The sequence below is a fragment of the Acipenser ruthenus genome, chromosome 3, assembly GCF_902713425.1.
Source record: "Acipenser ruthenus chromosome 3, fAciRut3.2 maternal haplotype, whole genome shotgun sequence".
Classification (NCBI taxonomy): Eukaryota; Metazoa; Chordata; class Actinopteri; order Acipenseriformes; family Acipenseridae; genus Acipenser; species Acipenser ruthenus.
This window is the reverse complement of record NC_081191.1, coordinates 49970909-49998365: the sequence shown is the minus strand read 5'-3', so window position 1 is coordinate 49998365 and position 27457 is coordinate 49970909. Positions and strand designations below refer to the sequence as shown.

General features: G+C 38.9%; 1 protein-coding gene across 2 annotated transcripts in view; it reads right to left on the bottom strand.

Moving 5' to 3' along the window:
- The window catches only part of LOC117435399 (protein DEK-like), a 95463-nt gene extending 69520 nt beyond the window's left edge, over nt 1–25943 (bottom strand). Inside the window, exon 1 of one of the 2 annotated variants that reach the window (XM_059013412.1) lies at nt 25770–25943. The gene's annotated coding sequence lies outside the window, so the exon portion shown is untranslated. The remainder of the gene's footprint in view (nt 1–25769) is intronic. The other variant, XM_034058517.3, reaches the window with a different exon arrangement.
- Between the last annotated feature and the right edge of the window lie 1514 nt (nt 25944–27457).

Genomic DNA, 27457 nt, shown 5'->3' with positions numbered 1-27457 from the left:
ACAAAAGGAAAGAAGGTACAACTTAAGAGTGCAAATACCGTCGAGTTACTACTATACATATTTTGACAGAAAAAAAAACAAGGATTTTGGAAAGTAACCGAAAACCCTAATTTCACACAGTATATCAATGTATATTTACGCAAAAACGATTTACATAAAACTCAAATAGCTAAAACTAAGCACCAAAAAAATACAATTATTATTATTATTATTATTATTATTATTATTATTTCTTTCTTTCTTAGCAGTGACCCTTATCCAGGGCGACTTACAGTCGAAAACAAAAATACATTTCACGAATCACAGTACAAGTATTAATACAATTAAGAGCAAGATAAAATACAATGACTTCGGTCACAATTAATAAAACCCGAAAAACAGAAGCCCTAATTACATGGCAATATTATATAAAAAGAAGCTGAATTTAGTACGATAGTTAAATTAGTCAGGATTTGAGAGATTAATTCAAATGTTTTGCTTTTGGACGTAAAATATTAACAGTACTGAACAACCATAGTTCAGATAGAAATTACTTCTGTTAATTATTTATTTTTTATAATCGAAATATATGATGTGCCTTTTTGTTGAACTTATGTACAACTATGTTTTTAGTTACTGGACCTTTTTTAAAAAATAATGTTTGTTCTTTATTTGAAAAATAAAATGTCAATGCATCGATTATCGTTGATAAATGCCTATACGATAATCGAGTAAGAAATTAGGGTGCCGATGGCACCACTAGATGTTCATGAATACAACAATTTGTGAACTACTTATTTTCATATTTGTGAAATTCATGTTGTAAAAATATTTAAGTTTCAGAATTCTTATTTTGTTAAGTCAGGGGTGGCCGATTCGTATCACCAGACTCTCCGGACAACAAGATTTATGTAACCGACAGCAAGGTTTGCAGTTATACTTTGCCTGTCGGACAAGTAGTTTTTATTTATTTATTTTTCCTATGTTCGTTCTGTTGCTAGAAAGACAGTTCGGGGGCTTCCGAGCGGCGCATCCGGTAAAGGCACTCAGCGTGGAGTGCAGGATGCGCCCTATAGCCTGGACGGCGCCGGTTCAAGTCCAGGCTATTCCACTGCCGACCATGGACGGGAGTTCCCAGGGGGCAGCGCCTGCGGGCTTGCCTGTAAGCTGCCCAGAGCTGCGTTGTCCTACGACGCTATAGCTTTGGGTTGGCTGCATGCCGGGCCTGCAGAGTGAAAAGGAACAGTCGGCTGACGGCACACTCTTCGGAGGACAGCGTGTTCGTCTTCGTCGCTCCTGAGTAAGCGCAGTGGTGGTAACGGTGAGCCATGCCTAAAATACAATTGGATATTTCAAATTGAGAGAGAAACAGGTTAAAATCAATTTGTGACTACTAAATTAAAAAAGAAAAAAAAAAGACAGACACTCCAGAGAGTCACGCAAGTTTCTGAAAACTGAAATGCATAAGTCCCACCTCTACCACATCTAATTGGCTAGCTGGAAGAAGCTGATCTTCTATTGGTTACAAAGACACCCAGAAATGGCTGCCTCGGAGCTTCTTGCAACGCACAGACTAATCTTTTAAACTCAAGGTATTATTGGTATTTACGTTTTTTGTAAATTAGCAAAGTGATACTGCTTTCTTAATACATTAACCTGACATTTAAATGCAGCAATCTAGTAAACACAACACCAGTCGCTATGGTATTAGCAGATGAGAAAAAATTGTTGTGTAATCTTAAACTAACACAGGAGCTTAGTTACAATAAGCAGCCTAATGTGTGTACTTGCTGGGAAGTTTACTGTTTAGAAGCATTTCAAGACAAACTTTCCCTGGCAAAAAATGTTTTTGTTTTGTTTTTGTTTTTTCCTTGTTGCTAATCTAGTTTGTTATTTAGCATATTTACATATTTTAGTAGATATGAACAGAAGCGATATTAGTTATTTATTGGACATGCACAAAATACAAGACTGTAAATCTCATGGAAATGTGTATGTATTAATTCATTTATGTATTTATTTTTTACTGAGAGTAGTGCAGGGAAAAAATGTTGCCCTCCCCCACAATAAATAAAAGCCATCAGGGTATGAAACCAGGATCACCTTGCTGCAGCAGTGTCCAGTTAGCCATCATGGTACAAGATTTAATATGAGGAAAAATAGCTGTAAAATGTTGTACACTGTTTAAAATAATTAAATAAATTATATATATATATATATATATATATATATATATATATATATATATATATATATATATATATTGTGACAAAGCACAACTCACTCGGGTTCGTTGCCCCTTTAAAAATAGACCCAGCAGACAGAAATTGAGTTTTCAGCGCGGTTGCGCTATTTTTAATAAGCACAAAAATAAACAAACACACAAAATAAACACCTAGCTCTTTACGAGCACTAACTAAACAGAATACAGTCCCTGACTGACCATCGGGCAGCTAAGCTGCTTACCGATACAAACAAACCACACAGGTTTACTCTACCTTTCTTCTTCTTACACTTGTACACACAACCAAGCGGGCTCTCCACACAGCAGCCATGGGCAGACTATCTGCCTCTCTTAAATACCCTGCACCTGGTTTTAATTTAACAATAGCTACCAGGTGCAGGGGATAATTAATAATAAAACAATTAACTAAACAAATGTGCATTCTGCACATGTTTTCTACTCAGGGAGGCTTTAACCCCCTCCCTGCTGTGTTACACTTCCCCCCCCTTAAGTGTGCAACACTGATCGGCCATTCCAAGGCCACCCCCTCCCCTAAAACACAACCACCCACCCTCGAGTCCACAAAGTTCCACCTTCTCCCGATCCTTCGGGTGGGCTTGAGGATGGGTGGAGTCCTCCGGCGCTTCAGGGTAGGGACCATGATCCAGCAAGGAGGGACCCAAACGGCTTGCTAGGGGCGACCGACGCGTAGGCCGGTACCCTGGACGGTGCAGCAACAGGCAGAGGTGTGAGCCACAGGACCGGCGCAACGACCTCTGAGACTCCAGGGGGAACACAGCGGGAGGAAGGGGGAACGCCAGTGACGTCACACGACCGCGTCGTGACGTCTGAGGTTTCAGGGGGAGCGGAGCAAGGGACCAGGTGAGCAACTGTGCCTGGTGGTGCCCCGACCTGGGCACTAGGTCGAGCACAGGGAGGTCCATGCATTCCGGCATGGTGTCCACGAGCACGGAGCAAGGGACCGTACCCACCAGCGCCGGACTGCTTTGCTGGGGTGGAGGTCGTGGTTGTGGTGGTGCTGGGCACTTTAGCTCCTCTTCCTCATTCAGTTGCAGCTCCTGCTGCAGCTCAGGCAGCTCCTCCCCCTCTGGCTCGGGCGGCGGCAGCTCCTCCCCTCTGGGCTCTGGAAGCGGCGGCTCCTCCCCTCTGGGCTCTGGAAGCGGCGGCTCCTCCCCTCTGGGCTCTGGAAGCGGCGGCTCCTCCCCTCTGGGCTCTGGAAGCGGCGGCTCCTCCCCTCTGGGCTCTAGAAGCGGTGGCTCCTCCCCTCTGGGCTCTGGAAGCGGCGGCTCCTCCCCTCTGGGCTCTGGAAGCGGCGGCTCCTCCCCTCTGGGCTCTGGAAGCGGCGGCTCCTCCCCTCTGGGCTCTGGAAGCGGCGGCTCCTCCCCTCTGGGCTCTGGAGACAGCGGGGCTTCTCCCTCGGGTGCTGGAGACAGCGGGGCTTCTCCCTCGGGCGCTGGAGACAGCGGGGCTTCTCTTGACCTCACCCATCTCTGGAACATTAGCTCCAGCTCCGTTGGTTCTGGGTCCGGAAGTCCCCGCTCCTGTCTCCGTTTTCTGTTCAGTTCCTCCTGAACAGCGGTGGCCGCTTTCATTGCCCGGATCATCTCGTGCAGCGCTTCCATTTTTTTATTTATTTATTTTACTGTGCTGGGTCAGTAGGGCGCGTTTCATGCCCGCATTCTCCACCACATGTGACAAAGCACAACTCACTCGGGTTCGTTGCCCCTTTAAAAATAGACCCAGCAGACAGAAATGGATTTTAAGCGCTGGTGCGCTATTTTTAATAAGCACAAAAATAAACAAACACACAAAATAAACACCTAGCTCTTTACGAGCACTAACTAAACAGAATACAGTCCCTGACTGACCATCGGGCAGCTAAGCTGCTTACCGATACAAACAAACCACACAGGTTTACTCTACCTTTCTTCTTCTTACACTTGTACACACAACCAAGCGGGCTCTCCACACAGCAGCCATGGGCAGACTATCTGCCTCTCTTAAATACCCTGCACCTGGTTTTAATTTAACAATAGCTACCAGGTGCAGGGGATAATTAATAATAAAACAATTAACTAAACAAATGTGCATTCTGCACATGTTTTCTACTCAGGGAGGCTTTAACCCCCTCCCTGCTGTGTTACAATATATATATATACACACACACAGTACTGTGCAAAAGTTTTAGGCAGGTGTGAAAAAATGCTGTAAAGTAAGAATGCTTTCAAAAATAGACATGTTAATAGATCATATTTATCAATTAACTAAATGCAAAGTGAGTGAACAGAAGAAAAATCTAAATCAAATCCATATTTGGTGTGACCACCCTTTGCCTTCAAAACAGCATCAATTCTTCTAGGTACACTTGCACAAAGTCAGGGATTTTGTAGGCATATAGTCAGGTGTATGATTAAACAATTATACCAAACAGGTGCTAATGATCATCAATTCAATATGTAGGTTGAAACACAATCATTAACTGAAACAGAAACAGCTGTGTAGGAGGAATAAAACTGGGTGAGGAACAGCCAAACTCAACTAACAAGGTGAGGTTGCTGAAGACAGTTTACTGTCAAAAGTCATACACCATGGCAAGACTGAGCACAGCAACAAGACACAAGGTAGTTATACTGCATCAGCAAGGTCTCTCCCAGGCAGAAATTTCAAGGCAGACAGGGGTTTCCAGATGTGCTGTCCAAGCTCTTTTGAAGAAGCACAAAGAAACGGGCAACGTTGAGGACCGTAGACGCAGTGGTCGGCCAAGGAAACTTACTGCAGCAGATGAAAGACACATCATGCTTACTTCCCTTCGCAATCGGAAGATGTCCAGCAGTGCCATCAGCTCAGAATTGGCAGAAAACAGTGGGACCCTGGTACACCCATCTACTGTCCGGAGAAGTCTGGTCAGAAGTGGCCTTCATGGAAGACTTGCGGCCAAAAAGCCATACCTCCGACGTGGAAACAAGGCCAAGCGACTCAACTATGCACGAAAACACAGGAACTGGGGTGCAGAAAAATGGCAGCAGGTGCTCTGGACTGATGAGTCAAAATTTGAAATATTTGGCTGTAGCAGAAGGCAGTTTGTTCGCCGAAGGGCTGGAGAGCGGTACACGAATGAGTGTCTGCAGGCAACAGAGAAGCATGGTGGAGGTTCCTTGCAAGTTTGGGGCTGCATTTCTGCAAATGGAGTTGGGGATTTGGTCAGAATTAATGGTCTCCTCAATGCTGAGAGGTACAGGCAGATACTTCTCCATCATGCAATACCATCAGGGAGGCATCTGATTGGCCCCAAATTTATTCTGCAGCATGACAACGACCCCAAACATACAGCGAAAGTCATTAAGAACTATCTTCAGCGTAAAGAAGAACAAGGAGTCCTGGAAGTGATGGTATGGCCCCCACAGAGCCCTGATCTCAACATCATCGAGTCTGTTTGGGATTACATGAAGAGAGAGAAGCAACTGAGGCTGCCTAAATCCACAGAAGAACTGTGGTTAGTTCTCCAAGATGTTTGGGCCAACCTACCTGCCGAGTTCCTTCAAGAATTGAAGAATTGATGCTGTTTTGAAGGCAAAGGGTGGTCACACCAAATATTGATTTGATGTAGATTCTTCTTCTGTTCACTCACTTTGCATTTTGTTAATTGATAAATATAAACTATTAACATGTCTATTTTTGAAAGCATTCTTACTTTACAGCATTTTTTCACACCTGCCTAAAACTTTTGCACAGTACTGTATATATTAGAATATAATAGAAAAAAACAGAAGAAAAAACATATTTTGTCTTTGCAGAATTCGATGGAGCCTCTAATTAGTGTGTATTTTGGTATAAAAACAGTACAAAATGCAGAGAAACCGGACAGGTTATACAGAAATCCTTTAAAATTCTGGGGTTCAGTAGTTATAAAACTGAAGAACGTCAAGAAAAATCAGAATTCCACACAGCAGCAGTAATAGTTGGCAACAGTAACTTTTGTTTCAAAAGTGTTTGTGTGGTGGGGTGGGGGGCAGTTTCTGTAGCTGGTGCATGCATGAAGATTATTCTGCCTGATATAATTAAATATATGTTACAAACAAGTAACAAAACATTGCATCCCTTGTATATCTAATTAAAAGATCCAAAGACATTCCTGCGGCAATCATTCAAAACAATGCATTGTTGGCACAATGTTGTCATGAGTGATGGGTGTGGCAAATAGCTATATTATTCAGTTGCTTCTGAGTCATGGAATTACAAAGCCATGGCTTTAGTCTTTGAAGCGCACTGAAGCTGTGCTCAGATCGGAGCTGGGTCCCTGCTCAACGCTGCGCGCGCTAGAGCGAGTGTGGCATAATGCAGATTTAATGACAATTGTCCCTGAAATATATTTCTAGAAACGTTGACATACATTGAAATACTTAAGATAAATACAGCTGTGCTAATAAAATGATGCTCATACTGTACTGATATAAAAAAATTGTGTTTTTAAAATGTATTTTCAGCTTCCATCCACTTAAAATATGCAGGTGTAGCTTGAACCTAAAAACAGCAGTGTACCGATGATAATGTAAACAACACCAAGCTCCAGACAATGAACATGTTCCTGTTTACAGGTAAGAACTCAACGTTATGATGATGATCGTTAAGGTAATTGTTTATTTATTAGTTTAAAAATGTTTAGTAAAATGAGTTTTTGGAACACTGATAAATAGAGATGCGAGAGTTTGTGCAATGTATTTAAACACACAAAATAATTTAGAATCATTAATATATCGTGTTTAATCTGATGTAAAAATGTCTTTCAGTTTTTATTGATGTCTATATTTATTTGCACATGGCACAAAGGTAATTGTTATTTTAAGTTTACTGTTTCAATTTAAAATGAAAAAAACTTTAAGTAGACAGAAACCTCAGTGTGATAACATTAGTAAATAACACAAGTTTAATGGTGTAATGGTGATTTACAAACTTAACCCATTTTCCTGTGTGTTCAATACATCAACCTACTGCATCCTCCTCTAACTTTGTCCATCCATTTGCCTTTTTTCTCCAACATTACTGTGATCCAGGCTTTATACAAATTTGTCAGCTGGGGTCTTTAAACTATGCGCCACGTGTGTTCACTTCTCATTGGTCAGTTTACCTAGTTAAGGTGTGTGTAGCTCCAGGATCAACATTATGGATCAGTGAAGCCTGATCCAGATCCTCATAGTAAAACACCATCTCATGATCCAGATCTCATTTTTCTTCCCATTGACTTCTATATTGACAAGTGATTATACCAATAAATTATCGTGAAAAAAAAAGAAGTTTTAGTACTCTTGCAATGTGATTTCCCCATCATCGAAAAAGTGAGGGGAACATTTCCCCCCCGTGTAAATGACACCTATGGTTGGCAATAATTTTGTATCTGTGATTCAACAAACACACACCTGTGCAGCAGGAGTTGAATTCAGCTTATAAAGAAAGTGGGGAAAAAACAGGCAGAAGCTATTTTTATATTTGAATAACTCCCAGGTATTGCTTGTTATAGTAGTACCCTTAGTATGTTACTTAGGATAATTTCCTTAAAGTATGTTCTACATTTCGTTGAAGTGTGGTGGGGTCACAGGGAATCTTGTGTATCTTGAAGAATTTAGTGAACCTGTCAAGCTACAAGGCTAGATCCGCCCGTTAATAACAAATTGATTGATTGTGTTCACTGTTAAACAAAACCAAAATCCTATTCTACTTTTTTATACGTGTTTTGTACGACAGGTATGGGGCAAATAGATTTTTAAAGCCCGTCGCACAGAGCCCAACTCAAGCCGTCCCGACTCATCTCAACTGGACGTACAGAGTCTGGATGAATCATAACAGTGTGTTTGCCCTTAAAACCAAGATTATGCAGATTTCAGTTGGGATGTCTTCAGGATTTGAAGATTGAACAGGTTGAATCTTTTTCAGACGCAGTTTCGTTCAGATGTGATCAGTCTGTAATTATACATTTTATGTTGTTTTTTAATAATAATGAAATACAATAGTTACAGCTCTGTGTGCCCATTTCATTTATTAAAAAATAATAATTTATATTAATAGTTGAGTATAAGATACAAAATAGTTTAAACAATTACAAAAAAAGAATCACGTCCTCATTTAAATTTTACCTTCTTTAAAAATATCTAAATAAGCTGCCTTAGAAGCAGATAAACTTCTTAATTTGGGGACCCCTTATTTTTATTTCTGTGTTAAATGTATTATAGAAGTACTGTAAAAACCATTGTAAAAGTAAATTTTCTAGGCATTTTTGCGGGGTCCTTAAAAGGGGGTAGCGGTGCAACGTATGCGCAACGCATCCGCCGTGGGTCGAATATTAACCTCTTTTGTGCTACGGACGTACCTGGTATGTCCAATTGAAATACATGGGTTTAAAAAAAAAAACAAACAAAAAAAACACACACACAAAAACGGATTGCCGTTTCTTTCACTCGGGTCGCTCATTGAGGAGTTGTTACATAACATATTCAGTCGTTGGCTTTAATTTCACTATATTTCACCGACAAAATATATTTGATGTGACGCAGTTGTTAAATGTAATTTACAGCCTATTTGAACGCAAGTGGTGGCTCTTTGGCTTGTACTCTGAAACATCCAGAATGAATTTAGCAGTCTGTGTGTAACTTTCATTTTCTTTTCAATGTGGATTGATAATAAAAAAAAAAATGTAACCAACCTGTGTTTCATAAAATTAACAGCAACATCTGCCTAATACTGTATTTGACTACATCTTGTTTTGTTTATGACGGTTGAGGAAGATACTTCCTGCTGCTGACTGTCCATCACATGACAGCGTGGTAACATATAAAGTGTGTGGGAGGTACATAGACATATATACACAGTCACCTCCAGTGTTTGCTCCAGGACTTACAGACTGAGGGTCAATGTGGCCCCCACTCTAAATTTTAGGGGGCCATTCTCTTCAGTGAGGGGGTCAATATGTTTGACAATTCAGAACCAACCACCATTTCTTATTTTTGTTTGTTTTTAAATATGCCAGCAGAGTTTACTGACCTTTTGTTTCTGAAGAACAAAAAATAAAACTGTAAAGCTGTAGATACAACCAAGGTGTCTCTACACTACTCACTGTCACTTCTGGGGAAAATATTGATAAATGTGTCACAGTGATGCTGGTCTATCACTGAGTAGAGGATATTCATTGTATCAGATCACATTAGAACAGGGGTTTTCAATCTTTTTAAGCTGCGTACCCCTTTCCAAAAAAAGTAGTCCACACCTGAGAGAGACATAATAAAATGAAAACAGAAAAAAAGGACTGTACAATAAACATGATACAACCAAACGCACAAGCCTTGGAGTGTGTGATGGATACAATTATAAAAAAGTTACAGTATTATAAATGGGAAAAAATATATATTATATTTACTTTTGGATAAAAATAGTCCCTCAAACAGGTTTCTAGTTATTGGAAACATCATTTTATTGAAATTACTAATTAATTAATCAACAAAGCCTCCGTGCAAAACTCAGTCAATCAGAAAAGACATAGGACTATTCCATGACAGCAAATGGCAATCATGTATTTTTACTGATAACACTATGTAACACAATTTTTGTTCCTGGGTAGTAAGTGTTATTTCCTAATTGCTTATGCCTCAAAAGTATAGAAAATGGCTGTTATTCCCCACAAACTTTGCTTTTGTGACCAGGACAGTGATATTTTGAAATTGACATATTTCCAATGAGAAAACGGGCGAATTTGTGACTTTTCGTTCACATAAAGTCAGAAAAAAACAACATATGAATCAAAATTAACATGTATTTATACTAAAGTAATACAAAAATGACTACAGAAGATTTAGAAGCGAGTAGTTTTTCGAGATTTACGATTATACTGTAAATCACTTTCATGAATCAGCCCCCAAATGTAGTCTCCCATCATGTTCTCGTTATACTGTCCTTGGTAGCGGCATTCAAAGTCCAGTAAATCCTGGTGGAAGCGCTCGCCTTGCTCCTCCGAGTACTCCCATGTTCTCCTTGAATTTATCAAGATGAGCATCAAGGATATGGACTTTGAGGGACATCCTACAGCCCATTGTGCCGTAGTTCTTCACCAGAGTCTCAACCAGCTCCACATAGTTTTCGGCCTTGCGATTGCCCAGGAAGCCCCGAACCACTGCGACAAAGCTGTTCCAAGCCGCTTTCTCCTTACTAGTGAGCTTCTTGGGGAATTCATTGCACTCCAGGATCTTCTTTATCTGTGGTCCGACGAAGACACCGGCTTTGACCTTTGCCTCAGACAGCTTAGGGAAGAAGTCTTGAAGGTACTTGAAGGCTGCCACCTCCTTATCTAGAGCTCTGACAAATTGTTTCATAAGGCCCAATTTGATGTGCAGTGGTGGCATCAGCACCTTCCGGGGGTCCACCAGTGGCTCCCACTTGACGTTGTTCCTCCCCACAGAGAACTAGTTCCGCTTGGAAGGGTCCACCATGCAGAAGTAGCAGTTGCTTGAGTGGTCAATGGGTTCCCGCCAAATTCTTGGGATAGCGAACTTCATGGCTCTCTTTTCCCCTCTGTACCATCCTACAAAAATACATTTATTTCACCTATGACTAATGTGTAAGAGATTCTCGCAACATTTTTCATATACGATATATTTTTTCAACAACATTGAAAATTGTAAAACATTTTAAAATTAAAAACTTTTACAATTTTAAAAATTAACAAATTTTATAACATAAAATTCTGAGCAACAATTGTCCATCTTACCTTCCAGAGTTTTTTTGCAGTGCTCGCAGGTGAAATGAGGTGCCCAGGGTTTGTCTTGATCCCCGACAGGCATGCCGAAATATGCCTTGTAGGCCTCACACATCTTAGCAGATGTTTCCACGGAGTACTTTCTCGCTCTTGTCTTGATAAATTGGCCGCAGACATAGCAAAATGCGTCTGCCGGATGCCTGCAGCCTCTTGATGCCATCTCAGAAAAATGCAGATATGTATCCACTTAGGCAGCTGGAACTAAACTGAACTGGTGGGCTTAAGGCCCCTGTATTTATACTACTATTTATATTACTGGAAAGTTCTAGAAGTTACTCCAAGTTTACTCGGCACTGAATCTATCTGGAATGTTCTGGAAAATAGGTAAATTTCAAAATATCACTGTCCTGGTCACAAAAGCAAAGTTTGTGGGGAATAATAGCCATTTTCTATACTTTTGAGGCATAAGCAATTAGGAAATAACACTTACTACCCAGGAACCAAAAAAAAATAAATGTGTTACACGGTGTAATAGTTACAGAAAAGGCGGCAAAGAAAAGTTCACTATTCACGCATCTCTACAGCTGACCTCATTACGAAAACATATTATTGGCATTTTTTAATTCTTCGTGACTAAAACCTACAGTACTGATGCTAATTAAAAAAACAATAATAAAACGCTTACCTAACAGTGTGATGGATGTCCCTGCTTGTTACCACACAAATCACTGATGATGGCAGGGAAATTGGAGAGAGCTTCAGTCGCAAGACATTTTTGGCGTTTTTTTAATCTCTGACGGTATTTCGTCTTGATCACCATTTGCTAGTAATGTACTAGTATAGAGCCAACAATCCATTTGTTCACTGGATTGAAAGCTGAAAACTCTTACTCTCACACCAGACGTAACGGCTTGTCAAATTAGACCGCATGGCAATACTTTGGTTTGATTGGCCATACATTATGTATTTTGAAATGAACCAATAGTACTTAAGTTACAATAAACTTTAATCGGGTCATTGAAAAAAAAAAATTGCAGGCATAAACGCACACAGGAAATAAAATGAGTTAAAGACTAAGCTTTTAGTTAATTTTTTTTTTTTTTTATCCCAAAGACAGACTGCAGTAACCACCCAACTGTTTATATGACATTTAAACAACAGGGTTTATTTATAATGTACATATTTAATATGTAAATTAGTCATGTGTGCACTGAACGCTCGGTCACAGCACATCAGTCTGGTGTTAGTGATTAAACGTTGATCACATGACAAAAGTTTGCAATAGATTGGCAAGTGTTACTAAATAAAATGTGTTGTCTGCCATTTCAGAATTTTTCTCACGTACCCCAGTTTGAAAACCGCTGCATTAGAAGAAACCACATTACCAACAGACACAGTTTAATAGTCGTATTTAAATGCCATTGTCCTGTCTGGTAAATTCTTACCTTCCAGATGCCCCTTTATTTTGACAATTTCCATATCAAATGGCTTTTTTTTTTTTTTACATGTTTTATTCTTAGCCCCCAAGTAAATATTTTGGACAGTTTTCAAAACAATATTTGCTTTATTGTTACAACACACATTGATGTTGTTAATATGATAAACGCGTATCTGCTTCAGGTATCTAATTTTTTTCAAGGTTAAACGATGGCCCGTGTTACACAGAACACTAAAAATAAAATATACAATATGTATTTCATTGGTTTTGTGGATTTGCTACATTTTAATACTGCACAGTGATATGGTTTTGAAAATGGTACTTACCAAAACAGTGACTGCACATGAAATGTATTACATAATAATTTCCTTTATTCCGATTCCAGTGTTATCTCAATGCAAGGTGTATTATATACAGTGCTGTGTAAAATCACACACTGATTTTTTTTTTATATATATATATATATATATATATATATATATATATATATATATATATATATATATATATATATACACACATACACACACATACTGTATATATAATTTTTTTTTTTTTTTTTTTTTTTTTTTTTTAAATCATGCCGTGATAGGTCTACTGGCGATATGGCTTAACACATAGTAAATTATTTTGGCCCTGAATTTTAGCATTTTTGGTCATAGAAAAGACACATTTCACATATTTTATAACGTTACCGTAGGCTACTTTTTTTTTTTTTAAATCGATGCGGTTTTCGTTTCACAAATCTACTGCACTTAGTCTATAAACTGTACTGCAGTACACGTAGAAGTTAAAATTTCTCCCATTCACTTGCTAGGTCACTCCATATCTCCAAACATCAGACAGATATTTTGTCTAGCAAATAGAGAAGTTAACAGCGGATGAATTTCACAATATTTTTAAGCACAAATATAATAGCCTACATTTCAACAGTCACTGCCGAAGCTGATCACTATGTAACACAATTTTTGTTCCTGGGTAGTAAGTGTTATTTCCTAATTGCTTATGCCTCAAAAGTATAGAAAATGGCTATTCCCCACAAACTTTGCTTTTGTGACCAGGACAGTGATATTTTGAAATTTACCTTTTTCCAATGAGAACAGGCGAATTTGTGTCTTTTCGTTCACATAAAGTCAGAAAAAAACAACATATGAATCCAAATTAACATGTATTTATACTATAGTAATACAAAAATGACAACAAAAGATTTAGAAGCGAGTAGTTTTTCGGGATTTACGATTATACTGTAAATCACTTTCACGAATCAGCCCCCCAATGTAGTCTCCCATCATGTTCTCGTTATACTGTCCTTGGTAGCGGCATTCAAAGTCCAGTATATCCTGGTGGAAGCGCTCGCCTTGCTCCTCCGAGTACTCCCATGTTCTCCTTGAATTTATCAAGATGAGCATCAAGGATATGGACTTTGAGGGACATCCTACAGCCCATTGTGCCGTAGTTCTTCACCAGAGTCTCAACCAGCTCCACATAGTTTTCGGCCTTGTGATTGCCCAGGAAGCCCCGAATCACTGCGACAAGCTGTTCCAAGCCGTCTTGAAGAAGTCTTGAAGGTACTTGAAAGACCCTTCTCTTTACTTCTAAAGACGGCTGCTCTCTCTCCGGAGGAGTGGGTACGGGGAGCTCATGGCAGTGTGGCACCGGGGCGATGGATGAAGGAAGGTCCGGATACGTGATAGCAGGTGCATTCTTGCCAGTCCGACATTTGGAAGGGTCCACCATGCAGAAGTAGCAGTTGCTTGAGTGGTCAGTGGGTTCCCGCCAAAGTCTTGGGATAGCGAACTTCATGGCTCTCTTTTCCCCTCTGTACCATCCTACAAAACGACATTTATTTCACCCATGACTAATGTGTAAGAGATTCTCGCAACATTTTTCATATATGATATATTTTTTCAATAACATTGAAAATTGTAAAACATTTTAAAATTAAAAACTTTTACAATTTTAAAAATTTTAACAAATTTTATAACATAAAATTCTGAGCAACAATTGTCCATCTTACCTTCCAGAGTTTTTTTGCAGTGCTCGCAGGTGAAATGAGGTGCCCAGGGTTTGTCTTGATCCCCGACAGGCATGCCGAAATATGCCTTGTAGGCCTCACACATCTTAGCAGATGCTTCCACGGAGTACTTTTTCGCTCTTGTCTTGATAAATTGGCCGCAGACATAGCAAAATGCGTCTGCTGGATGCTTGCAGCCTCTTGATGCCATCTCAGAAAAATGCAGATATGTATCCACTTAGGCAGCTGGAACTAAACTGAACTGGTGGGCTTAAGGCCCCTGTGTTTATACTACTATTTATATTACTGGAAAGTTCTAGAAAGTTCTAGAAGTTACTCCAAGTTTACTCAGCAGTGAATCTATCTGGAATGTTCTGGAAAATAGGTAAATTTCAAAATATCACTGTCCTGGTCACAAAAGCAAAGTCTGTGGGGAATAATAGCCATTTTCTATACTTTTGAGGCATAAGCAATTAGGAAATAACACTTACTACCCAGGAACCAAAAAAAAATTGTTACACGGTGTTACTTATTCTTCCAAAAGTAATGGTCGGGTGTAATGGGGATACAAGGTTATATTTGCACCAGGCCATCTTGTTAACAAGCCTGATGTTGTCGTCCAGGCTTTATTATTATTATTATTATTATTATTTGTTTATTTAGCAGATGCCTTTATCTAAGGTGACTTACAGAGACTAGGGCGTGTGAACTATGCATCAGCTGCAGAGTCACTTACAATTACGTCTCACCCGAAAGACGGAGAACAAGGAGGTTAAGTGACTTGCTCAGGGTCACACCGAGTCAGTGGCTGAGGTGGGATTTGAACCGGGGACCTCCTGGCTACAAGCCCTTTTCTTTAACCACTGGACCACACAGCCGCCTTTACTGTGAAACTGACTAACCAGGGAGGGTGTGAGCGCATTCTACTGGACTGGAGAATAAAAGCACGGGAGTTTAATTATGAAAACACAAGTGTAAACAAACAAGTAAAAAAGATTAGCCTGTCGTCAGACGTGTCATGTTAATACAAAATGCATTAATATACTGCGTATTGGTATTGCGTCTGGTCTGGGAAGGGGGACGCACGGGAGCGTTGAGAAATTAAGCGGGACATTTTTTATATCAGGCTGTATAAAATAATAAAAAATTCTCAAAAAGATAGGTGTCAATTATTGGCACCCCTAAAAGATTCTTATAAATAAAATTAAACAAAATTAAATCTGCATTAACATTCTACTTCTTTAAGTTCATCTCAGTCTTAAGGAACTGTATTGTGGCCTTCCATGGCTTCCTGTTTCACTGGGGTATAAAAATGACGTAACACGCATATGAAATCCATTTGTCATCCATCACCATGGGGAAAGGCAAAGAACTCACAAATGAAAAGAGAAATGGTTGTTGACCTTCATAGATCAGGCAATGGGTACAAAACAATAGCTAAAAAACTAAATAATATACCACTATTAGGGCAATAATTAAGAACTTCAAAACCACTGGAACAGTGGTAAACTTGCCTGGTAGAGGACGCAAGTGCATCTTGCCCCCACGCACAGGCAGATGGTTCGGGAGGCAAAGGCAAATCCAAGGGCCACAGTTGGAGAATTACAGAACTTGGTTGCATCTTGGGGTCACCAAGTCTCCAAATCTACAATTAGACGCCACCTCCATGCCAATAGGCTATTTGGAAGGGTTGCCAGAAAAAAGCCTTTATTGAGAGCAACCAACAACGTAAGTGCCTGGAGTTTGCTAAACGGCATTGGCACTTCAATTGGAACCGGGTGCTATGGTCAGATGAAACAAAAATAGAGCTCTTTGGCCACGCACACCAGCGGTGGGTTTGGCGTCGAAAGAAGGATGCATGTGCAGAAAAGAACCTCATACCTACTGTAAAATACGGTTGTGGATCTTTGATGTTATGGGGCTGTTTTACTTCCATTGGTCCTGGGGCCCTTGTTAAGGTCAACGGCATCATGAACTCTACCCAGTACCAGGACATTTTAGCCAAAAACCTGGTTGCCTCTGCCAGGAGGCTGAAACTTGGCCGCAAGTGGATCTTCCAGCAAGACAATGACCCCAAGCACACATCAAAATCCACAAAGAAATGGTTAATTGACCACAAAATCAACATTTTGCAATGGCCATCTCAGTCTCCGGACTTGAACCCCATTGAAAACCTGTGGTTTCAATTGAAGAGGGCAGTCCATAAGCGCAGACCGAAGGATATCAAGGATCTGGAAAGATTCTGTATGAAGGAATGGTATAACATTATAGAAGACTCAGTGCCATTTTCCTTGCAAGGGGAGGGTGCACAAAGTACTGAAAACAAGGGTACCAATAATTGTGACACTTCATTTTTTCTGGAAATAAATTTATAATTTGAGAAATTAGTAATTTTGGTTGATTGCATTGAATCATTAATAAAGTCAAATATATTCCACAGGTTGGAAAATTACAATATAGCTCAGTACTGGTATTTTTTTTAATACAGTCTTTTTTGCTCATCTTTATCAAGGGTGCCAATAATTTTGGAGGCAACTGTATATATCTATGGGGAGGTACTGCAGTTTGAATCTTTTTTTGTCACATGGTGTAAACTCAGCTATCACAGGCTTGAAAAAAATTAATAAATAAATAATTAGGAACGACGTGTTTTTGCTATATAGTTACTGTGCATGAAACCTTGTATCTCGACTTGTGTCTGGTTTAGTTGGTGTTGGAGTTAGTGATCATTCACACAATCTATTCTACATTTGCATCTTTGACATTAACATTATTTTTGTGATTTATCTATTACTTTATTTTTTTTCTACCGTTCCCAATTATTATTATTTTTTTTTTTTAACTTTTATTCATCATCAGATTGTTTCCAGGTCATTTGATTTTTTTTCCTTTCTTTGTTTCTTGACATAACGATTGATTAAAATGTATTGGATTTATTTTTTAGGTTATACAGTATATTTTTTTCACCTCTTCTCTCTTCGATTTGACAACAATTTGTTTTTAGGGTGTTTTTTTCATTTTCTACTAAAATCAGATTATTTTCTTCTCATCCCTGTTTCATAAAATCATTTTGATTGTATACAATATAGTTATTGGTTTTAATTTATTTTTCTTTTGCTCAATAAATTAAAAAACATACATTTTTATAAAAAAAATATATTGTACTGTCAATTGTTAGGACTGGCTTTAAAAATGTCTAAAAAAATAATTCTCCTCTCACAACATAATAGGATATGATTGCATTATCAATGTTCTCCTGTGATAGCATTGCATATTTCAGATCAGATTATTTTTCCTATTCAGCATTTTGATTTTTTTTCCACTTTTTTTGTAAAAAAAACTATTTTGATTAGTATTTATTGATTTTAGGTTATATATTTTCTACAATTTTACAGTAATGAAGGACTTTTGGGGGTTATTTTTCCAATAAATACTGTACAGAAAAAAAAATTCTCCTTTCCCAACAATTTGAATTGATTTTAAGTTTTCATTTGCTTCACTTAATTAAAAATAATAATTTACATATATATATATATATATATATATATATATATATATATATGAAATTGGGATAAATTGGCCTTAATTTATTTGTGTTTTTATTATTTTACTGTTAATTTTTTTAAGTTTGACTCAGTAAAATGGCAAGAAAGCAGCTCAGTGCAGAGGCTGCTGCTGACCTCCTAATGGAGTCAGGCTCAGAGGGTGATTTTGTGCCTGATGACTCTGGCAGTGAATATGTACCAAGTGACTCTTCCTCGATTGACAAATTCAGCAGTAGTGAGGAAGAAGAGCCAATGGACATTGAGCCTGAGCCCCTACCAGAACAGGGTACAATAGGTCCTGGACCAAGGTGTGGTGGATTTCAGCCACTCTACGATTGGACCCGCCCTAACCCAATTGACTTCTTCCAGTTGCTCATCACTGATGACTTTGAGTATTTGGTTATTCAGACCAATTTCTATGTCCTGCAATACATGGCACAATATTCTAGGGTGCACAAATGGGTCCCTACTAATCTAATTGAAATGAAAAAGTTTTCGGGGTTTATCCCTTTTGATGGGACTGGTGAATAAACCTAGAATTGATTTATATTGGTCCACTGACCCTGTTCACGCTTGCCCAATTGTCCCTGCCAGCGTGAGCAGGGACAGGTTCCAATTAATTAACATTTTTACACTATAATTTGACAAGCTTGAGTGTGGGCTGGACTTACGTTAAAGTAAACTCTTATTTGGTATTTAAGGTTAATTTTGGTTACTGTTCAAATATTTTATAAAGTAAAACAAGTAAACACTGAGTACAATGCTACACTAGCCTGATTAATTAATGTACATTGCAAAACATTTCTTTTTAAACAAACACAGTAATGTATTACATTAGGGAATACACACAAACGTTGTATTTCTTAATTTTAAACACTATGCATTCATTTTACAATGTTATAGTGTTAAATTATTTGAAAGTGGTGATTTTCAAAATAACATTTGTTCACCAGATTTAAAAAAAAAAAAAGTATTTCTGGCAAAGGACTGCTTTACTAAACACGCTGCTAACATATGCAATTCAAAGGCAAGCATTGTATTTAATGCTACATTTCTAAAAACAAAAGGGCCACTAATGTACCTTTATGAACGCAAGACACTTACTGGCGAGAGGAGGCCATTCGCCCAATCATGCTCGTTTAGTATTTAAAAATCTTGCAAAGACAGTTAATTGGACAAAAGACAACCATTGGCTACTATAATAAACTGCAAGTATTTCATATTGCTTTCATGCTGAACCTGACTTTTGCTGAGCGACGGAAGCTTTATAGGTCCTGTGCTTTCCTCTGCAGCTGAACCGTCACATTGATCCCATTAAGGGAGGTATGACACAGGCCCGGTTTTTGGGATGGAACCGTATAACAGTCTCGTGTTTTGATTGGTCCATGTCTGTCACATGAATATGTCGTCACACGAGTGGAAAAGCTTTCAGGCATTTTTAACATTGTGATCAGACAGAGAGAGTGATCTGCTTTCCATCACCTTACCATTAAAATATAATGTGGTATTACGCTGTACTGATATAACAAACTATGGTCGATTACTTTATATGAATTATCATGTTATGCACGAATGTAAGAATTGGCTTTCTGTGGTGGTGTACTTTTTTCTTTCAAGTAGCATATATCTATAATCGTTTTTGCAATATATTTTAATATAAAATGTATACACTATTGCAGTTTTGTTAGAGGATACATTAGTTTATCTCTAATGTAATCACAGTTTTACATATAGACTGCCCCTGTTTTCATTTACGTCGCAAATTCTGGGCCACTTTGCTTTTCAAATAAGGTCCCAAATTCTGGGCAGATTTGGTTTTCAGATAACGTCCCAAATTCTGGGCCGCTTTGCATTTTCGAATTCAGCCCAGTTTTGGGGACTCAGCTGACAGCCGAGTTTCTAAGTCATCCATGCACAGTTTACCATAAACTGGATTGTGAATTCATTTGAGAGTAACCCTTAGTACATGAATCAAAGTTAATGTATTTTTTACTCTCCCCAGAAATCTTTTTTTTTTTTTTTTTTATGAAAACAGAAATAAAATGTAAATGTTAAAAAAACGTATTTCTTATTACATGAAGAAACTACATTGCACTGAAATAGATACATGAACATTAATTAAAGCAGTCGTTTTCCTTTATTAAAGGCTAATATTAAAACACATTTTTGGGAAGGAACATGGTATTCCGAAAAAAAGGACATCTCATTTTCTTATGTAACGTCCATCAATATATTGTAGTGTTTCAGGTTCTTTTTGGACAGAAATGAGACTGCAACTGTAAGTAGATGAAGGCCGTTTATTTTGACAATAATTAAATAATCACAAAATAAAATCATAAAGTGAGGGAAAGGAGGCTGGGAGTCGAAAGTGAAAATAAATGATCGTAGTAATTTTTCTTTTACCCTACCCTTCCCAGTCTTTTCCCCGCCCCTCTTTTGCGCAAAACCTGTACTCCAATTCCCCTCCACACACGTGTACCACCATGCAACCCCGGCACGCACACACCACCATGCGACCCCGGCACGCACGCACCCACCATGTGACCCCGGCACGCACGCACCCACCATGCGACCCCTGCACGCACGTGCCACCATGCGACCCCTGCACGCACGCGCCACCATGCGACCCCTGCACGCACGCGCCACCATGCGACCCCTGCACGCACACGCCACCATGCGACCCCTGCACGCACACGCCACCATGCGACCCCTGCACGCACACGCCACCATGCGACCCCTGCACGCACACGCCACCATGCGACCCCTGCACGCATACACTCACCGTAGCAATTCTTTGCAAAATATATTTTCGGGTATTCACCCCCATTCATGTCTGTGGCAGTGTTAAAAAACACATTTTCAGTCATATCTCTCGAACCACAGCACCTACAACCATCGTTCGAAGGGTTCTAGACCAGCCTGAATGTAACATGCCCAGTTTCGTAGCAATTCTTTGCAAAAAATATTTTCAGGGCGTTCAGCCTTATTCATGTCTATGGCAGGGTTGAGAAACACATTTCAGGCATATCTCTCGAACCCGAGCACGTAGAACCATCATTCAAAGTGATATAGACTCAGGGGAGCACCCCAAGCCACCCCCTAAAACGGTGTGGTGGTTCACCCAAAAACTCATGTCATGGCATCTGAACCATGAAAATGGTGACTCCTTGTGCGGGGCCCCATGCAAAAAAAATCAAGTTCCTAACCCCCACAGAACCCGAGATACGTCCTGTCAAAAATGTCCAAAAACTACCCTTTTCGGGGTCATATCTCCATGACCCCAGGGCCTAGAAACTGGGTTGAACTTCCTAGGGTCATGTCTAGGGGCCCTCTTTGACAGGGAGCCACCCGTTTTCAAATGCTACATTTTCAACAAATTTATACAATTTTCAGCATGATGGCATGTCAAGGTTGCATTTCCAATAGCTTTTGTGCTCCTGGTTGGCAAAAAAAGTCTAAACTGGTGTCCTTTCTAGCTGGGGACACGTCGCTTGAAGGGATCGACGGGGCCCCGAGGTGGACCTCCGTACCGATTTTCAAGTCTCGGGGACCCCCGGAACCCGAGATATAGCACCCTGAAAAATGTCTATGGGAAATCCCATTATAAAACCTCTTTGGGGCAACGCCCACCATCTGGCGGTGGGGTGGCGTATGAACCCGTGGCCGATGTCTTTCTTTAGCTAAGACTCTTGTGCATGCAAAGAGTGCCCTTCCGAGTTCATTGGCCAAGGGGTCGTGGAGATACGGGTACGATAAGAGACCCCCTTCCCTATGGCAAATCCCACTATAAAAACACCATCGGGGTAAGGCTCGGCCAATGGCGGTCGTGGGTCGTACGAACTCGAAGGAACCCATTGTCTTTAACTAAGACTGTTGTGCATCTAAAGAGAGTACTAGCGAGTTTGTTGGCCCAGGATTTGTGGACTCATGGGGTACGACAGGAGGACGCCCCCCCCCCCCGGCTGCGATTTCCTATCGCAAAATACATACAAAAAATGTCCATTATATATATGACCTGAAATGTGCACATTTTGTAGTGTATTTATGCAACAGAAGCACCAATTTAAGTCCATTCCAAGTGTTTTGTGATCACAGTATCAGCTTGAGTGTATCGGAGCATAGTTTTGCACCAAAAGCGAGCAGAGGCGGAAAAAAGCACTATATACCCTACTCTTTAAAATATCACTTTGCAGTGCAAATTTGAGGAACGCAACCACTTAGCAACTTGCAAATTGGTACTGCAATTTAAAGGCCTGTAGTGTCAGACTGGTAGTCCCTAACTGATTCAAGTGTTTTTGGAATGATTCCTGCAAAGACTGATTTATAAGAAAAAAGAGAGATTGACAAACAGCATTTTGCTTTATATGCAGAAACGGGCAACTACAAGAGGTTGTCAAACAAGCTGTGAATGTCCTAGGAGGCTACAGAGTACCTCTGGGTATGAATCCAGATGCTCGCAGTACCTTTTCTTAGATGTCCAAAACCACTGTATCGCTGTATAACTGTGTACCCTATAAATATCACTTTTTATTGTGTATTTGAGGAACACAACCAATTACAAACTTCATTTGAATTGCTGTGCTATCAGAATATCAGTGTATAACTTTGCTGGGTATTGCAGTGTATGCTGGGTATCAAAAGGCCTTCACTTTTACAAAAGGCTGAATTAGGTAAAAAATTAGGTGTGCTCCTAACCCAATACTTGTCTCTTTAATTCTGTGCATCCAAATACTTATAGTTAAAAGTTTTAAGAATTAAGCCTACTGTTTGTTGTTCTGTCCTAAACCAGCAGTTTGTCACCCAAATTGATTAAATAAACAGGGTGGGGGAAGGGGGGGGGGGGGTCATCAGATTATTCTCCATTTTATTGTAACTGAGGTACCGTTCAGTTGAGCGAAAATTGTAAAGGGGTACTCGAGCTGAAACCTCCAGATAGAAGGGGTACAGTTTCAAAAAAAGGTTGAAAAACCCCTGACCTACAGTATAAACTATCAGGAATAGATAAGGGAAATGTTGACTAATACAATACAATAGGATTTATTTGAAGTTGTTGAAGGGCACTGGTCTCTTAAACCCAGAAGTTCTGATAAACCCCTACGCCTCACTATATATTGATGGACCTTACATAAGCAAATGAGATGTCCTTTTTTTTTTTTTTTTTTTTTGGTATACCATGCTCCTAAATGTTTTCTGGGGAGAGTAAAAAATACATTAACTTTAATTCATGTACTAAGGGTTACTCTTAAATGAATTAACAGTCCAGTTTATGGTAAACTGTGCATGCATGACTTAGAAACTCTGCTGTCAGCTAAGCAGAATATTTTAAAAACTGGCCTGAATTCGAAAATGCAGAATTTGGGACGTAATCTAAAAACCAGAGCGGCCCAGAATTTGGGACATTATAGTGTGGAAGACATATAGTTGATATTAAAATATATCGCGTAAACGGTTATAGATGTATGCTAAAAAGTACACCATTACAGAAAGCCAATTCTTACATTCGTGCATAACATGATAATTCATATAAAGTAATCACCCATAATTTGTTATATCAGTACAGGGTAATACCACGTTATATTTTAATGGTAAGGTGGTGGAAAGCAGATCTCTCTCTCTCTCTCTCTGATCACAATGTTAAAAATGCCTGAAAGCTTTGCCACTCGTGTGACGACATATTCATGTGGCAGGTATGGACCAATCAAAACGCGAGACTGTTATGCGGTTCCATCCCAAAAAACGGGCCTGTGTCATACCTCCGTTAGGGAAAGTGATAAGCTGGCAATGTTAGCTTGTTTCAATTAAAAAAAAAAAAAAAAAACTCATCATGAACTGGAAAGGAGTTATTGATTGACACTTGATAACAATCAATAACTGGGCTCAACTCACTGACTGCGTTCACGTACGCATATTTTCCTAATTCTGCCCAGATTTTGTGCAAAACCAAGTTCGACATCTGCGTAAACTCATCCGGAAAAGACGTCACCAGGTCACGCATCTCCCGAGCTGATATCGCATCTCCTGACAGGTACTGCGGCTCAAAACAATAAACGAGCGTTGGCTGACAAAAGTGTGTAGGCAACCAGATACAATCCTCACTCCATGTGCTACTGCCACCTAGTCAGGGGGTGTGAATCGCCTTCGAGTCATGTCAATTATCTGATTAATGATTTGTAATACAAATTAAAATGATTTGACACTTTTTCCACACAGTTATTATGCGTTTCAAATATTCAGATATTTATTCTAAAGGTTTAAACATGTACAAAAATAATAATAATAATAATAATAATGCTAAACGGTTGAAATGAACCTAAAACCGCTCTTATTTTCAGCAGGTGTAATTGGTTATTGATGAAAGGCTGTCAGGGACAGGGAATAACCTACTTTGAATTAAGAAGAATAAATCAGCTTTAATAACAGGTAGTTGAAGTGAGATATGTGACCATATGTGCAAGTATTTGAACTATTTTTGTCCCAGATCAAAATACAGTACTGTCTAACAACCCCTTTTTGAGAGGGCGGGGGGAATCCTGCCCGTTATAATACCAATTCATTTGTCTCACATCACAAAACTTTTATATTATCTCTTTATAGCAGGGACTGTTTCTACTATACATTTTCTGATTATGCTGTAAATTATGAAGCTGGTGGAGCACAAAGGGAACTTCGATTGCATCCACTTCTTCTGCGATTAGAATTTCTCTCAACACCATCTCCATTTTGGTTCTGCTCAGAACTGTTGCTCATCTACCAAAGCTGTCCACGCTCCGTCTGCACAGACCGTAACGTTACTCGCAGACTCCCGTCTGCAATCTAGCCGGCAAAAAAGTGTCGTGAACGCACCGACTGATTCGTAGACACAGGCGGGTTTAGTAGGACCTACAGATCTCAACTGGTAGTACCGTCAGGCGAGTCAAATTATATTTTAAAATGTGTCCAAAAATTCAAAACGTACTACAATTATTACTGCAGCAGATCATGTAAATTAATTTGAAAGCTAAATATATAGCAAGTAGTAGTATGAGCAGAAAAATACATTAAAAGCACAGCAGGACAAAAAAAAAAAAAAGTATGTCAGTAACTTCAGAGACTTCACGTTTATATGTTTTTAGCCTCTGGTTAGATTGCCCAGCTACAGACCCGTCCCTAGCTGGGCGCTGACTGTCAATTCCAACAATCTCCGTGGGTGCAGAGTTGTGTCTAAAATAAATACGGACATGTATTTACACCGCAGAGACAGGGAATGAAGAAACAGCATTTTAGAATAGTTTGAGAGTTACTGTTGCATACAATAACGTTTAAAACCATAACAGTTTAAAAAACAAACACAAGAGAGTCATAGAGTGATCCTCTAGATTTCAGTTTCATTTTCTTTTAGCGTTTCTACTTTGTTAGTCACATGCTTTTGCTTCAGAGCGTTAAATGTTTATATTTTGCCGTTTTAATCACGTTAATACTTTGTAAACCACCGTGACATTTAAGATTTAAAGCTGAAATCGTGAAATTTAACATTTTTAAAATGTTATTACCGTGAATGGTACTAGGGCTCTAGCAACAACGACTCTACCGGTTTGCAACTCACACACAACAGTATCAAGTTTGTTCCATGCATTGCTGAAAACTAACATAATGTAAATACATAAACAAGGGACATTTATCCCAAACAGCAACACTACTCAAGCTGAACATTTAAATTAGTTATGTGTCTGCAACATTACACGGCCTAATAATATGTCACTTTGAAAAGCAGACTTTTCTTATACGCCTCCGCCTCTTTCTGCAAAATATGTATAAGAATATTCAAAACTTACCAGTGAAACACAATTTTCGAAACGATATATACATATATATTCAAATAGTGTGTACTGCTATCCTCGTAGGCTGAGATTAAACAAAATAAACACTAAATTCAGGCAGTATTAAAAATCTTTACTTGTTTTCACTGCTCATAATTTCAAAATGGCGGTTTACAAGGAGGCGGGAAGACATGAACCTATTCGAGAGGAGTGGGGGTGGGAATGACACCGAAATGTACGAATGGGCGAGCGCCAATCCGAGGCAACAGAACATTGGTAGTACTGCAGGCGCGTAATTTTTTTCGCCCCAATAAAGCTGGGGGTGTGATGAGGGTGTGGTTTCAACTGAGAGACTGCTATGATTGGATACAGACTGAGAGGCTGCTGTTATCGGGCATGGAGTTTTAAGCAGGGAGCGAGCGCTGGCGAGTAGACAGAGCATAACAAGACGGGGAGAGTATGGTGATATTGTATTGCTCATTTTATTGTATACATGCTATTTTCTCTGGCTGTTTAAATCTGAATCAATTAGTATCACAATATCAATTATTTTAGTTATAGGTAAAGGTCTACAGAAAAAAAAAATCTGTTTACTAGTTGTGCTATCGGCACCGAAATTTGGTATTCATTTTTTGTATCGGCATTTAGCAATGATAATTGATGCATTGACGTTTTATTTTTCAAAATAAAGAACACACATTAGGTGTGTTAAATAAAATGGCATTCCTTGCAGAACCGGAAGAAACAGACAGACACAGTGAGGTTGGTGAAGCTGAGTACTTGGTTGTGCTCAGCATTTAATAAACAAAATATATATATATTTTTTTTTAAAAAAATTTTTAATGCATTTTTATTGAAATAAACAAAGAATGTACAGAAAGTAGAAAAAAAACAGAATAGTGAACATATTATAATGGAAGCCAGGGGGTGGGCTTAATACAATTACAAAAAAATATTAAATAGGTTACATACATGAAGTGTCTTCAAAGCTTTTTTATTATTGGACATCTTAATAACCTTAATGTACTGTTCCATTTCTTTTACAAAAAGAAAAAAGAAAGGTTTCTGATTAGAGAATTTACACTTGTGAATATGAAATTTGGCCATTAGAATAATCAAATTTATAATGTAATACTCATTATTTTCACTGGTCTTATAGTTAGTGAAACCAAACAGTACATTACCAATATGAATTTTAAGGTTTTTTTCTTTTTTAATATTATTGTTGGTGAAAGTAATTACATCTTTCCAAAAAAATCTGGAGTATCTGCAATTCCAAAATAAATGCAACATTGTTTCAGTGGAGTCCTTACAGAATGAGCAGCTCAGGTCGATACCATGTTTCAGTTTCTTTAAATAGTTTTTAACAGGATAACATTTATGTATTATTTTATAAGAAACTTCTTTAACTTTGTTAGTTAATAAGTACTTGTTGGATAAAATCCAAACTTTTTTCCAGTCAATACCTTCAATAAACCCGTCCCAATATGAAATAACGTAAGGGATGGATACTAGATCATTTTGGAAGAGAGATCTTATACGCTTATTATTTTTAGAATGATCTATTAAACAATATTTTCCAATAAAGGTTTCACAAGGGTCTATGGAAGGTGGAGGGCAAGATAAAGCTTTCAAATCATTTTTCAGTAAAGTGATCACTCCTCTAGGGAGAGCATCAAAAATAATGGCAAACTCCTTTGCTG